Raw genomic sequence first — 16096 nt, 5'->3', positions numbered from 1 at the left:
TTGAAGGTTTCAATTAGTTAGAAATTTATGTATTATTGAGCTTTTATTTTTGTTGAGTTTTTTTGTTTATTTTTCTTTTATTTGAATTGGAAGGGACGCAAAAAAGATATTGTAGGGTCTCGATTTATAGTCCAAGCCCAAAACGTATGGGATATTGACCAGTGAGCCCAATACAATAAATTTGTAGAGAGTGGGTCGAAGAACTAGGCCCTAATGAGTTGAACAACAGCTAGTACTGAATTAAATGGTAGTCAAACACTAAATAAGAGATTCTGAAATCAATAGACTTTCAGTCCGAGAATGTCACACTTGTATATATTGATCACAATTGAATACAAAAACAATTTAGATTGCTACAGTCTTGTTTCTCTCTTTTTTTTCCATCCCCTCTCAGGGAGGGTCTCTCACATTATATAGCTCCCTCTAGAACATCTTGATTTTACACTTGTTGATCATCTGAGCCTCCACTTGAGTACCTGTCCCATCAGACACTCTCTCTGGCTTTCTGTGAGTTGTGGTAGCCAAGATAACATTGTTTAGAGGTATTTTCCACATAAATACAGCCAGAATAGTAGCTGCCATGCATTTAATGTGGTGGCAGCAGCTTTCCCCTAGATATTTTTGGGCTTCCTGCCTTGTATGTTCATGTAGCATGTTCCTATCATTGCAGCTTCTTGGAGGGTCATTCTACTTGCTGGAATACATATTTGAGCTGCACATGCCACATCCGAGGAGTAATTCCTCCTCGGATTACCTTTCATTCGTTCCTTACTCATGAGACTTTAAATTGGGACCCTAAATGACTATTTGCCCCTTCTTGGACCATTCAGCGTCCTCGGACAAAAGCCTAAGGCCCAACATATTATCCTGGGCCTTTATCCCTACAGATATTATCAAGTTATATATATATATATATATATATATATATATATATATATATATATATATATATATATTTATTTATTTTTTTTGGCATGTGAGAAAATATGGACCATATTAGGTTGATCTTGTGAAAGTTGTTAAGTGATGATTGAATGATGAATGAAAGCATGAAAGAGAAAGTACACACAAAGGTCTACGTAATTCGGCCTAATAGCCTGCATCCATAGTAAGAAAGTCCTTGACGACTACCTATTATATTATATTAGATTAGGCACTTGTATTATAATGAACCCATTGTTGGATTTATATACTAGAGAATATTTAACTAACCGTAAGCGAATATAAATTAACCTAATATTAATATACTTGTCTTATAAGTACATGTGCCTACAATTAATTTGGGCTAACTTGGGCCATAATGTATATAATAGATCCAATCATCTAATGACCGAATAAGAGTCATCAATTAGACAAATCACCTAGGACGGCCAATTTATGGCCCAAATTTATGCCCGTTAAATCCAAACTCAATCCACCTGACCCAAGAGGATGGCTATGCAAGTTGACTTGCTTTCGTGTTCGTTAATCAATGCATCGCATAGTCCGCTTTTATGGAGTCAGGAAATTATTTTATTGTTTCAAAAACAAAAACAAAAATCAATGTTATTCAAGGAGTTTTGGATTTAATTCAAGGCTTACAATTTATTTTTAAAATGTATACTCTTCGATTATTAATAAATAATTTCAACATAATTGCAAAATCGATCCCAAGAACCAGATGTAGGAGAATTGTGTTACACCAAACAAATACAAAATTCACGAATCAATTTAATCACATGATAAAGGAAAGCGTAGGATTGGATGTTGAATAAATATTTAACTTTAAATGCTATTGAGAGTTTTTTTTTTTTTTTTTGGAAAAAAAATTAGAATTGAAAATTAAATGCAATGGCAATTCGTTTTTGTTGAATTTAGTGATCAATCACTTATAATTTAGAACACCATAAACATTTATTATTGTACTTTAAGATAATGTATATTGTAGGAGTAGTTAGGAATAGGTGGCATTTAGTTTTCAATAAACGAAAGAGAATTAGTCAATTTATTTTGTTGGAGAGAAACTACTAATTTAGGTAGACTCTAATTAAGACCCTAATAATTAATAAAATATATTTATTTTCAAGTTCTTTATTTATCTTTCCGTAAGATATCCAATCATAAATACATAGTACTATTTCTTAAAAAAGAAACACAAGTATCATAAATATATACCTTATATAGTTAATTTGCCACTTAGCCAAAAAAATAAAAAGATAAAAAGGCATAGAGAAATCTTGCTAAGATTTAACAACATATCCTTAAGCTAACAAAAGAGAAGAGGTAGCAAACTCATAAGAAAAAAAATGTAGTTCTATGCCCTTTGAATAAATTTAATGTGTGTTTAGCATTGGTTTAAAAAATATTCTTTTACTCTAGTTTTACCTTCATTATTTTACATAATATTTATAATTGATACACTTATATATATATAGATATATAAATATATATATATATATATATATATATTAAAATGCAAAAAGGAAATATTCATATTTAAAACATGAAAATGGATGTGAAAAAATAGACATGGGAGTATCATTACTCTATATTTTTAATAGAATAATAAGAGCATGCACCAAAATTCAAAAATGGGACCGTGACAGTGACGTGATTTGTGAAGCACATCATGGAATGCATAAAACAAAAAGAAATTCATTGCTGACTAATATGAACGTCCAATGTCCCTTCTTTAGTTCAGATAGTCGATTGTTTATACCAATAACAATACGTTTTGTCTTTTCATTTCCGGATGAATGAAAAATACGGCCGTTCAATACGCCCGTTTCAATAAGATGCTAATGCCATTGTTTTCTTTCACCTTAAACCTTCTTTGAACTTTTGACTTGGGTACTTTTCATAACTTCTTAGAAAGTGTGTAGGCCAACTGTCCAGCCTCTATAAAGCCCCCCATAAGTTTATGGCATGAGATAGATACAGCCATTACAAACCAGAAAAGACCATTTCTATACCTCAATTCCTCACAAAGAGTCTCAGAGAAACAAGGCAGCAGCAGAGGAAATGGATAGCAACAACAACAATCATTCTAGTCTTCAAGAAGGGTTAGTACCCATTACAAATTTCTTTGATTTTTAGTTTCTGTTCTACATTTTTCTATTTGGCTAAGAGTTTTACACTTCCGAGTCCATCTTTTATGTACTAATTTTACTATCACAAGCTTGCAATATCTTAGTCATTAATGATAACTCTTTTTAGTGTTGTAGTACTAAATAAAGCACTGATTATGTGTGGCTTCAATTACTGTCCCATTGAACTTTGTTATAAATATAGGTGACACTGTGTGTGCGTGTGAGTGTGTTGGACTTCAAGAAATTGGAAACCACTGGTTGATTTGAGTATTGATTTCCTGTGTATATTTAGAAACTTTTGTTTATGGGTTTTCACTTGAATTCCAGTAAGTTGGGAACCGATTCAAATTCAGGTAACCCGGGAACCAATTTTTGTGTAGATCAATTGGATCCGGGTTGTTCAGTTATTCATTTAGCATTTGGATTGTCCGTACAACCCGACCCAGATACAATAGCACAATTGTAAATAAATAAATTCTCTTTGGGCAATATATATATATATGTAAAATAAGCTGCCACATGGCAACTTCTAGCTTAAGGTGCAATTCAGATTTGACTCTCACCTACGGCTGAGCAAGACCAGAACAACCTGACCTGCCTGACCCAATATATTTTGGGTGGGTCTGAATAATATTCAGATTTTTATTTGTAAACCTTATTTTTTCAATATCCATTTTATTTGAGATTTATTCTTTATATGTTTTATTTATTTAATTTGATCTTAGATCTGGCTCATCATGCCTTCAAATCTACATCTTTTTTTCTTTTTTTTTTGGCTAAGATCTGGCTCATCTTTTGCTATCTGCTCCTCGAAAAGAGATCAAAATGCACAAAGAATTTTAAATTTTTTTTAAAAAAATTTATAAAAGCCACACAAAAAAGTTTCAGCGTGACATATATTCATGTTATTAAGTATTTACATTTTTCTCTTTTGTATGACGAATTCTGCTTGTTCGAAGCCATATAATTGCAGTAAATTTTCGTGATAAAGATTATACAAACAGGAACAATTTGCCTCATGTATAAATAAACATTGCTTTTAAGTGCCATCAATTGATATTGTTCAAATTACTATCAAATATGTCAAGCAAAAATATTTTGGTTTGTCATGAGTCTTATAAGTAAGTGATTTTTTAAAATCTTTTTTTATAGAATAAATTATATTTCAAATTTCCCATTTACTTATTATAATAATTGAATAATAATTTTTTTTTAAATTGGTTTATTTTGCAACTCTTTCCTAAAATCACACATTCCTAATGGAAAGAAATTCCATTCCATGACTTTTTTTTTTTTTTTAATTAGAGAGAGAGAGAGAGAGAGAGGGGGGGGGGGCGGGGGGGGGGGGCTTAATCTTGAGTTTACGAGCGAGCAAGTCGGAGATAGGCCCAATAATTGATGGGTGTTTTGGGTCAACTTGTAAGTCTTTGGACTGGCCCTAAAATTAAAAAATTTAATTAAAAAAAAAAAGACCTTTACTCTTTCTTTTTTCGCTAGCGTACTTGAAAATTTTATTTGTTTTCCCAAAATCATGGAGATAGGCATGTATAATTTAAAATCATAAAAACAAATATTGATTTCCATACCTTAAGGATCTTCAAATCCAAATGTGCATGTATCGAATTATGTAAGTATCTCTCATGACTGAGTCAAACTTATTAGGTTAAGAAATCCCTAATCTAGTCCAACTTATGGCATCTTTGCAAGCCCAACCCAGCTGGTAAGATAAGTCATTGGATTGAGGCTTTTTGTAAAGTTTAAATAAAAAAATTGGATGTTAATTCAACTATTTAAATTCACTATTTAATAAATAATTGCAATTTACACTATTGAGGTATTGGGCTTGAGAATGAGATATGGGAAATAAAAATTTAGGATTATGACTTAAGGTGTCATGTGTGGTGCATGTATTGCATGGGTAAAAAATAAAAAACCCAAATTTTTCCAATCCAACACCAACCCAATCCAATTTTTTTTTTTTTTTTTAAATTTAAATCCAACCCAAATTTTTTTTTATTAGGACCTGAGCTAACCCCTTAATTCACAAAATTCTTTATGCACATTTTCATAAATTTGTAAGAGCTTCCAACTTTAAAGCTAAATTCTTCTTTCTTTTAGTAATTTCCCCCTTATAGCATTAGTCATACTCAGTTTATGATAATGATACAAGGTAAAATTACTCCAATTATTTAGAATATAGGGGATTCACTGAATTAAGATCCTTTAATGTGTTGTTTCTACCCCAATTATTAAAAACTTTGGCACAACATGAAATGATTCTACAAACCTTGTCAAACTTTAATTAAACTTGAGGTTGTCTTCACACCATACATGCTAACATGGCATGTTACAAACTTGTTAGAAACTCAACATCAAAAATGCAAATGTGATTTGAACGATGTTCTTTTAATTCTTTGCTTACACTATTTAATTGTATGTTGAATGTAATCTGAAGCAATCTATGCTTTTATTTCTAGGAATGAGGGAGTACTTCATTTCTTCACTGGGTTTTTTACTGCATTCAGCCTTCTCTTTGGGTTTCTACTTACCCTCGTTGGATTGAAGTATCAAAGCCCAAGTGTCTCTATATTCCACACACATGGTACAATAATGTTGTTCTTAATAATAGATGTACTTGTCTGCATTATAGCATTGGTAATGATAGTACTTCAAATTTCCAACCAAAGGTATCTCACTTTCTTCAAGAATGTGTGTCTCATTTCTGGAGCTTTTGCCTGTGATTTGCTGCTGCTGATCCTCGTTCCTCCATTTGGATGGTTCATCTTCGCTGTATGTGTATCCGTTCTTGTGTGGCTACTTTATGGCTCATACCAAGTGATTCTCAAGCACTTTCAAGAAATTCTCCGATTAGTTTCAGAATCTGCTTCTCAAGCATTCCACATTTTTTGTGACTGGTTTAGGGAAGGACCTTTAATTCCTATAGTAGCAAATGGATCTCCTGTGTAGACTCCTAACGCAACAGAGTGACAGAGCAACTAGTGAGGAAATTGGTAGATAGTGTATAATGGGAGGGAGATCAAGTTCTTATTGTACTTAGGAAATGCTTATTGAACAACATCACCTATAGTGGAATAAAAATGCATGTTACCAACCATGTATAGATACGCAAGAAAAGTCTTCAATGAAATTAATCCTTGAAAATTTTCAAGGTCCTACCCAAAAAAATTTCATAACCTAATTAATTATGTAAATTAATTTAAACACGTGTTAGAGAAAGTAGTAAAACAGGTAGGGGATACTATAACTGCACAAAATACACCATTTACAGCAAAGTGACAAAAAAAAAAACATTTGCATAATTACAAAAACAAAAGGAAAAAGAACAATTTATTTTAATTGTTACCAAAAAAAATAAAGCAATTGTTCTTGACTTAATTTGACAAACTGATTCACTTAATGGGCCATTTATCCAACCATGAACAAGTAGCATCGTTTATCATGTCATTGACATGATTGTCTGTCAATTGAGATAATAGGTACCTACGGTATCGATCATCCTAATCTTTAGCAGCAAATTGTTGATCATTAAATCAGAAAGTTCACCAAGCTTATCAAGATTGATTATTTTAATCATATATGGGTCAGAGATTTAGTGTCGAATGGGAATATATTACATGTAAACATAATATACGAGTCTCTGTATGTTTAGTATATTTCGTGTACTACGAGTTTGTGTATAGGTTCCATGTTTATGTGAGAAATAAGCATAATATACAAACTATTTTCTCTCTTTCATACATAGATTTTGAATATGGTTTTTGTGTTTTTGGCCTAAAAATCCTCAAACACGATTATTCGTGGGAGTATTGATAAAAATTATTATGGAGATCTTTATGAAATTAGGAATTGTATTTCCCTAGCATTTAGATTGGACTAATTCAATTTTTAAACATTCATGGATTTTCAAATGGATTTGAAATATGCACTCCATTGCCATTTTACTTTTCTCAAGATGTCTGCTTACCCTTAAAAAGAAAATTGGGCTTCAATAACAAGTTAATTGGGCTCTTTCAAAAAAAAATCAGCGGATGGATTGGGCTGGTCTCAAATCCTTATTGAGATGTGGTCCAAATAATTCAAATCAAATGTATCTCTATTGCAATCCAAATATCTTCAAACTGGGCGTTATGGTTTTCAAGTTGCAAAATTTGTACAAAAAGTGTTATTCAACTTGCAAAATTGGTAATTAAAAAAAAAAAAAAAAAAACCTAAAATAACATCTCAGATCAAAACCCAAGTTGCTGAACAAACTTTTATTATTTATTTTTTTGGCTAAGCACGTTGTTCAATTATCATAACCAAAGTTAACCTGGGTTGCTTAAATCAACCCACAACCATAATTGATGAGCATGATCACTTCATCTCCTTCACAGGCGAAATAAAGTTCCATCACATCACTTTTCTAAAATTATATCTCTAACGCCAATTAGTTTATTCAGACAACCATAAATAAATAGCTGCAAAACTTTCAATCTAATTTTTTTGTTTTCAAGCAGGCATGCCTGTTTCATTTCTCGAAATTATAATACTTTCTTCCAAACAAGCAAAGCTTCATGGTGAATTTAGTGCAACAATTATTACTTCAGTTCACAAGATGCCTACTCCTTCTAGTATGAGAGACTCTAAACCTATATCCTATTTAAATATTATATACAAATGAATATGTAAAAATGGGAATGGGGGAATGGAGGTTTTAAGTGCCCTTTCCATTTAAAAATCCTACAATTCAATCAATTTTTAGTCCAATGTGACTCAAGTGAGACACGTGGCATTTACATGGATTTCTTAAAATATCATGTGTCTCAAATTTAGTTAAAATTGAAAGAAATTGAAGAATATAAATGAGAGAAAATCTTTACATACAAAGTTAATAAAAGTTTGGTTCAAGCTCCTTTTCCATTTAAAATTGGAGAATTTTAAACGAGAGAATCTTTGTGTACAAAGATATTAAAAGTTTGGTTGAAAGATTCTATTATTGTTTCTCAAATATACCATTGCTCTATAGCTCATGCAACATAGGAAAGTCATTCATGCATATTATCAAATGTTGGTCATTAAAAACTATAACCATTAAAATTACAAAACTCTATGTTTACACCGTTCGATTATTTGACACTATATTTTTCAAAAATCAAAGAATAGGCGTGGGGGATCAATCTTGATAGGACCAAAGGTTTACTGAGTCATCCACGAAGCTTGGACAACATCTTCTTATGTAGACAACGTAGCGCAACTATTTACTTCTTCTGTCGAAGATGTAGTTTGATTGACATCTGCTAAGGTTGGCTACATATGTTAATTGGTCAATACATTAAACCTCAAAAGAAGTGTCCTTTGACCCTCATTGCACCAACATATATTGTGCCCTACAACAAACCATCACATTTAATTTCACTAAGCAACATCTTGTCTACTTGCAAATTGGGATTAATTGTCCTAACATAGTAACACACGTCCCCTTAGCCAAATTAAGGGGAGTACCAATTGGCAAGTCTTGGGGAAGGGGTTTCCCACCAAAACTAACCCCCTCCATCTTGCTAATTAAGGTATTCAACCTCTGGCATTGATACTTTGTCATTATTCTCTTCTCTTCTTCATTCACTGGTTTACTGACCCATACATTAGGCCAATCCCTAACCCCGAGTTGGTGAAGGCCTATTTGAGGTTTCTCTTTATCCTCAAGGTACCTATCAAGTTGCAGTGATTCATGATTGTTAAGCAACTATCAAAGTACATATGTGTTGCCGTTTCGTCTCCTCTATGAAATTTTACTCACCTACAGGGGAACTTCAACTTAAACATAACCCTTGTTTTTTGGAATTAACTAGGGGTGCAAAATAAGTCCAAACCCATTTGCCCACCCAAACCCACCTATTCTAATTGAACCCAAACCCACCAATTATTGTTTGGGTTGAATGGGCATTAACCCAATTAGACCTAGTAATAATTGGGTTTTAACTAAAAACCCATTTAGACACATTTAACCCAAAAATAGTAAACCCAAATTCAACCCAACCCTCCCCTTTCTCAACCTCTCGACTCTCTCTCTCCTCAAACATTGCTAATCGTTTCACATTGGAATTAGGGTTTTCAAATTTTACAATTTTCCTTCATTTTTTCAGTTGCCAATCATGTTTTAATCGGTAAATTTGCTGTGGTTTTTTTAATACCCAAATTCAAGCCATCCTAGACCCTCTCTTAGCCTCTTAACTCTCCCTCCCTCAGACACTACTATTCATTTCAAGTTGAGGATTAGGGTTTTCAAATTTTGCAATTTTCCTTCATTTTCTCAACTGCCAATTATGTCTTAATCGGTAAGTTTTCTATGATTTTTCAAATTGATTATTCATCTTGTTCATGCTAATTTGGGTTTCGCATTTTTTCGTTTGATTTTGATAAATTTTTTTTTTTTCAATTTGAATTTCGTCTTAAGCCCGGTATCTTCATTGGAAACCTCCATTTGAAGCCCTTTGCTCTCTTGGTCTCCCATCTCTCAGCTGCTGTATTTTGCTGAAGTGAGCACAATCTCTCTCATTTCTTACTTGCACTGCATAGTTGAATTTGAAGCTACTTTAAGTGACCCTTATTTTATTTGCAAAATAAATTAATGGGCTTGGCAAAGCCATGAAAAGTGAAGGTATTAATTTTATGATTGGTTTTTGGGTTCAATTAGTCACTTGTATTAATCAGAGAAAGGGGATAATGGGAGGTGGGAATTTTTTTTGTGGTATAAATAGGTTTTTTTTTTTTTTTTTTTTTTTTTTTTTTTTTTTTTTAAGATATTGTTAGTTGAAGGGTCATGATAAAGTTGCAAACTTCACTAGTAAATTTCTGCCCAAGATTAATTGGATAAATGAAGGAAAAAAGAAGGAACTTATTTTTTTGTTTTGGAAAAATATTGTTCATAATTAAATTTATTTGAAATATTTGGATCATGTAAAGTTTGTGGGGGGTTAATTTCAGGGTGTTTTTATTTGGAAAAGTGAAGTAAAAGTTATTCTAGTGTATTGAAATGATGGGTATGTATTTAATTTCTTACACATGCAAAAGATGTTGTGAAAGTTGTGAAGAAAAGATTGTAAAATAGGAACTCCCATGGTATTTGTGTACGTGAGTCAGGATTTTGGAGTTAAAAAACATTCTTTTTTAACTCCAAAATTTTTCATAATTTAATTTTGAGTTAGCCTTTTTCTTTTTTTCTTTTTCGGAAAATAGAATAGTTGAGTGAATTAAAAATACAAAGGGGTCTCATGTTCAAAGGGAAAGATGTTCAAGTAACAGTTATTTTGGAATGAATGTGCCAAATGTACTAATCAAAATGATGCTTGTAAGGGCAAGTTTTGGTTCTTAAGCCCAAAAGGTAGAAGACTTTAAGCCCAAAGAACCCAACACAATGAATTTTTAAAGAGTGGGCTGAAAACTAGGTTTCAATGGATTGGACAATGCTCACAATGGGCTAAAGATGGTAAGAAAGCAAGGAAAAGTAAAGAAAAAAATGTTTTATGCAAAGAAATTCTTCCTCGGCAAATTTCGAAGAGAGCGGTTCTTGAATACATTACTCTAAGACTTGATTACAATTTCAGTTCTTTGTGCTATAATGTTTTTTCTACAGAATCTCTGATCATCCCCCTTCCCTGGAGGATCTCTTACATTATATAGCATCTTTTAGCTAATCTTGGCCCTCTATTTGTTGATCATGTAGGCCGCTACTCGAGTGCTTGTCCCATCAGACGCTTTCCCAAATCTTCTATGAGTTGCAGCAACTAAGATAGCACTGTTCAGGGGTCTTCTCCACATAAATGCGGCCAGGGGGTTTGGTGGGATGCATTAAATGTGGTGGCAGCTATCATCCCTTCAATCACATCAGGGCTAACCCCCTCTTTGAAGCTCTTCCTCTACAGTGTGGCCCCCTCTGGTAATGTGCCATTGATGTGGCCATGGCTCACCTCTCCAAGTTTACCATCCGAGTGTATGGTCTCCTCGGAATTGTATTGGCCTCATCGGCCTTGGGTATGACATGTGGCATTATTACCTTATTAAATTTTTGTATCCCATAATAGTCCCTTAAAACTCTGATTGTCACTTCGCATGCCCTGTAACCGTTCCTGGTGCTTCGGAGTCCATAACATCTCATTAAATGCTTCATGCGGCGCCTTGTCCCCTACATCCTACGGTGAGATGAAAATCCTATGGCTGGCATTTTTCCTTGAAATTTGGGTGGGGTAACTCCTGCCCAACTCCGCCTCCTATATAAGGTGCTTGGGGGATTCATTTCTCCCATTTTCCAAATCTCTAAACTTTCAAGAATCTCCTAAGGTGACTCTTGTTTTTATTTTTGTAAGTTCTTTTATTCTTAAGTTATTTTTTACTCGGCTAGTCTCCTCGGCCTTCTGTTTTCTATTTCTTTCTTTGCAAAAGTTTCCTTTACTTCTCCTTAGTTTGCTTAATGGGTAGGTTTGCTCACTTAGTAGATACCCCCGTAGGTATGGAGGGGTTTAGGGCCCTGTATCATATTCCCCAAGAGGCCTCCTTGCAGTATTGCCCTTTAGGTGAGTGGCATACCTTCAAAAAGGAAGGGGAGGTTGTTATTCCCATGATCGCCTTCATAGAAGGGGGAATGAGGTTTCTCATGGGTAGAGTGACCAGGGACTACCTGATCGCCCACAGGATATGCCCTCATCAATGTGCATCCAACTTGTTTAGAATCTTAGGTAGCGTAAACACTCTCAACGAGCAAATGGGGTTGGGCCTCACCTAGCACAATGTTGTTTGGATGTATAAGTGTCATCTGCTTGCAGACTCGGGCTATTATCTTAAGTTTAGGTCTTCTGACGTTAGGCTCATCTCGTGTCTCCCCAAATCCAACAAGGGCATGAAAGATGACTTTCTAATCGTCTCGGGTGAATGGCATGACGGTCTTCACTGCCCAACCCAAGAGGGAGCACCAGGTGGGGTACCCTAGGTTTAGGTCTTCTAACAAGGGAATTAGTTTTGTAGTTTGCTTATTTCTTCATTCCTTTACTGTTTTGTTTCCTTTTGATTGATGACTTGTTTTTCTAACTGTGGTTTTGCTTCTCGGCTGTTTTTCGCAGATAAAAGATACATGGCTCCCAATCTCAACTTTGTCAACATTCTAGATCTCAACAGGGTGCTGAGATTCGAGGTGTTTGTGAGTGAGGACAGATAATTGAGAGCTGTCCACCTTATCCTCGACTTTATACCCCTGTCCGATAAGTTTCAGGATGTGGGCAATGCGATCAGAGCGAGTGATCCTCGGCTGGCTTGGATTGATGTTTCAGTGCTTGGATTCCTAGCCCGAGAAGGCATTATACAGGTCGAGCCGCCCTCCCATCGTTTTCCTCATGAAGAAGTAGTTTTGAGAGAAGAGACAGCTTCCTCGCGCCTATCACTTGAGGCAGAAATAGACCAATTTTAGCTCGAGGAAGGGAGAGAGGAGCAAGGAGAGCCTGTGATTCAAGTCTCGGATTCGAAAGACGAGCTTGATAGATCTTCAGGTGTTCACGCTTCTGGATTCATCGTTGCGTGCATTTATATAGTATGCCTTTGTTTTGACCTTCTTGTATGTTTTTGAGTCTCTGTTCCTCTGTTTAAATACTTGTTTGTCTTTAACATGCTAGATTAGGGTTTTCTCTTATGTTTTCTTTGTTTTACCATGAACATGCATATAACATGATCATGCATTGATGCCATGGGTGCTGTGATGTAGCGAGGTAAGCGAGGTAAGTGAGGTAAGTCATGCATTCACATGACATGCATTTTGGTGATGAATATGTTTGTTTGATGCATTCACAAAACTGTGACTCATGTACGCAGGTTGTAACAGCCCCACCCCAACTGTGTAGATATTGTCCACTTTGGGGCCCATACCCCTCATGGTTTTGTTCAAGTGAGATTCCATGAAATGCAAGACCCTTCTTTTGGGTAACTACAATCCACCCCCCTTACGGGCACACGCGTTCTCGCGTGTGAGGCCCATACTTCCGGCTAGGGCATGGCTCTGATACCATCTGTAATAGCCCCACCCCAATTGTGTAGCTATTGTCCACTTTGGGGCCCATACTCTTCATGGTTTTGTTATTCCCCAGGTTGCACTGGGGAAAAGGCCTCTACACATTGAAGGGAGGTCATTCCTTATAAACACATTCTCATGTGCTTTCCTAGGCGGTGTGGGATTTCATGGAATACAAGACCCCTCTTTTGGGTAACTACAAAGGTCAAGGGCCACTTTGGTCATTTAATTTTCCAAAAATAGGTTTTTGCTCGTTTAAAAAGTTATATTTTCCATTTTAACACTCCTCAAGTCAATTTAATATCTGATTGGGCTCTAAACTGGCCTTAGGCCATAAAGTTTGAGCATCATTGGGGAATAGAGGCTCGAGTCTTAAGGGGTACAAAATAGTGAAAATACGGTGTCTATAGATGCCCCTCTTTTGATTTGTGAGCTTCGCTAACAGAATCAAAAGAATAAGAGACATAAGGTCAACAACACGTGATTAGTTTAAATTAATTCTAATTGGTTAAACCATTAAAATTAATTAAATAATTCTATGATTGGTTGATAATTAGTATTTAAAATAGGATTGCATGCATAGGAATAAAAGGGATGGTTGGATAATAATAAAATTGTGGATAATTTGAACTTTATCAAGATTTATTTTAGGGTATATATTTACAAGATAATTGTTCCTAAATAGCCTGAATTATCCAGAAGAGAGATAAAAATCTCCTGAACAAATCTTCATTGGACAAATCTCCATGAACACATCTTCATGAAAGGAAAAATCTCCTAAACAAATCTTCAAAGGACAAATCTCCATGAACAAATTTCAAAAAAATAAATGATGAAAAATTTTCAAAGGACTTCATAAAAATCAATGGTTTTTCCTTTTGAAGAGGAAATTCAATTCTAAAAAAAGAAAAAAAGAAAAAAAAAAAGGAATAAGAGGAAAATCACACATCTCAAAATAATGGAACAACAAAGCACTCATCATTTAAAGTCTAATTCCAAATTTTGGTCTTTTGTAGGCAAGATCCCAAGGTTTTGAGGTAGAGAAGCCCTTTAGTTACCTTCCATTCAAATCGAGGTGGAGAAGCCCTTTGGTCGTCGCAATTCAAGATTGAGATAGAGAACCCTCTCAATTGACTCGAGTTCTGAGGTAGAGAAGCCCTTTGGTTACCTTCCATTCAGATCAAGGTAGAGAAGCCCCTTAGTCGTCGCAATTTAAGATTGAGATAGATAAGTCTCTCAATCGGCCCCAGGTTCCAAGGTAGAGATCCCCTTGGTTACCTCCCATTCAAATCAAGGTAGAAAAGCCTCTTGGTCGTCACAATCTACATGTCAATAGATTGTCTTTGACGGAGTTAATTTCATACTGAAGGCTATTTTGATTTGGCCAAAGGAACGAAATATTTCGATACTAATTGATATCAGTGTATCATTTCAAGATTATTGCTACTTTTTATATATTTATATTTATATTAATATATATTTGTATTTATTTATTTAAGTATGAATTTATTAATTTTTATGTTTATTAGATCTGTTTTTATATGTTTTGTAATAATGATTTTTTTTTTTTTTTAAGAAGAGAGTTTCACTCATAAAATTCATGCAACATGAATTAAATAAAACAAACACAAACACAACAATACATGATTTGTTTCTTTATTTCAAAAATCTACATGCATTAAAAAAATTAGATCTGTATCTAAGGAAGATACAAATAAGTTTTTTTGATAAAAAATATTTGGATTTGCATCTAATGAAGACACAAACCAATTTTGATTAAGGAAAATTCAGATCTACATCTAAAGGAAGATGCAGATCCGTTTTATTTTGAAGAAAAATTCAGATCTATATCTAAGAAAGATGCAAATTTGTTTTATTGTGAAGAAAAATTCAGATTAGTTTAGCTTTCTCCTTTTTTTTTTTTTTTTTTTTTTTTTTTTTTTTTTTTTTGAATGAAAACCAAAAGACCTGTTTAGAGAGAGAAACAAAGAGTAAAGAAGAATAGAATGGACTCTCTCTCTCTCTCTCTCTGTGCATCATTCTCCATCTATATCATTTTTATTTCCCTTCCTTCGAGGTAATTTGACAGTTACAATTGAAGAAGGTGATTTTGAATCTTAAACTTTTTGTTAGCGATATCAGAAACTTGTAAATGACTCTCTAAATATATCATTATTTTTTTTCTTATTTTTATTTTTTGGATAATTTGACTTAGATAATTTTACGGTTAGAACATGATTTGAATTCTAGACATCTCTCTTAGAAATATTAAGATTTAAGACATCTTTTTTTATTTTATAGAAAGATTAAGACATGTTTATTAAACATAAAAATCTCAGTCTAAATAATATATATCATGAGTTAAATGTTCACATTTTTTAAAACAAAAATGTGAACCCCAACGATTTTATCCCACAGCTAGGAAAAGATCTGGTGGGCCCGCCCACACCTTAGCATTGCCTCTTACCCCATTTTTTTATTATTATTTATTATTTATTTATTTTTGAAGACTCAGTCCGTTACCGAGTGTATACATGTACGAAGTCCTATAAATACAACTTCGCAGCACAATTTCACACTCACAAAAGTTTTTGAAAATTTTCTTGTGGAAATTGTTTTTGTTGCTTTTAAGCTTAGTATTTGTCTATCTCTGTGTTTTTTATTTTTTATTTTTCATTTTTCATTTTCTTTTGCTTCATTGTTTGGTACAGAGGAACTATGGAATTGAGCTAAATGATTGCATTGCATTGAGCTGAGTTGATTTTTGTTTCGGTGAAGGACTTGTTTTGACTTTGTAGTTTTCCATGCATTTTTCTCAGGAAACAAACAAGCTAAAATGTGTCAGTTCTTTTACTTAAATGTTTGATGAGTGCTCATTATCATGTGTTTGTGTGATTTTATTTGTTGGTGTTTGCTAATGAAGGTGCTAATGAATGATTTATTGAGTTTTACTGTTTTAGTTAGTTGTGACTCATGT

Source organism: Quercus lobata, chromosome 3 (genome assembly GCF_001633185.2).
Source record: "Quercus lobata isolate SW786 chromosome 3, ValleyOak3.0 Primary Assembly, whole genome shotgun sequence".
Taxonomy (NCBI): Eukaryota; Viridiplantae; Streptophyta; class Magnoliopsida; order Fagales; family Fagaceae; genus Quercus; species Quercus lobata.
The sequence above is the reverse complement of the archived record's forward strand: the minus strand, read 5'-3'. Positions refer to the sequence as shown.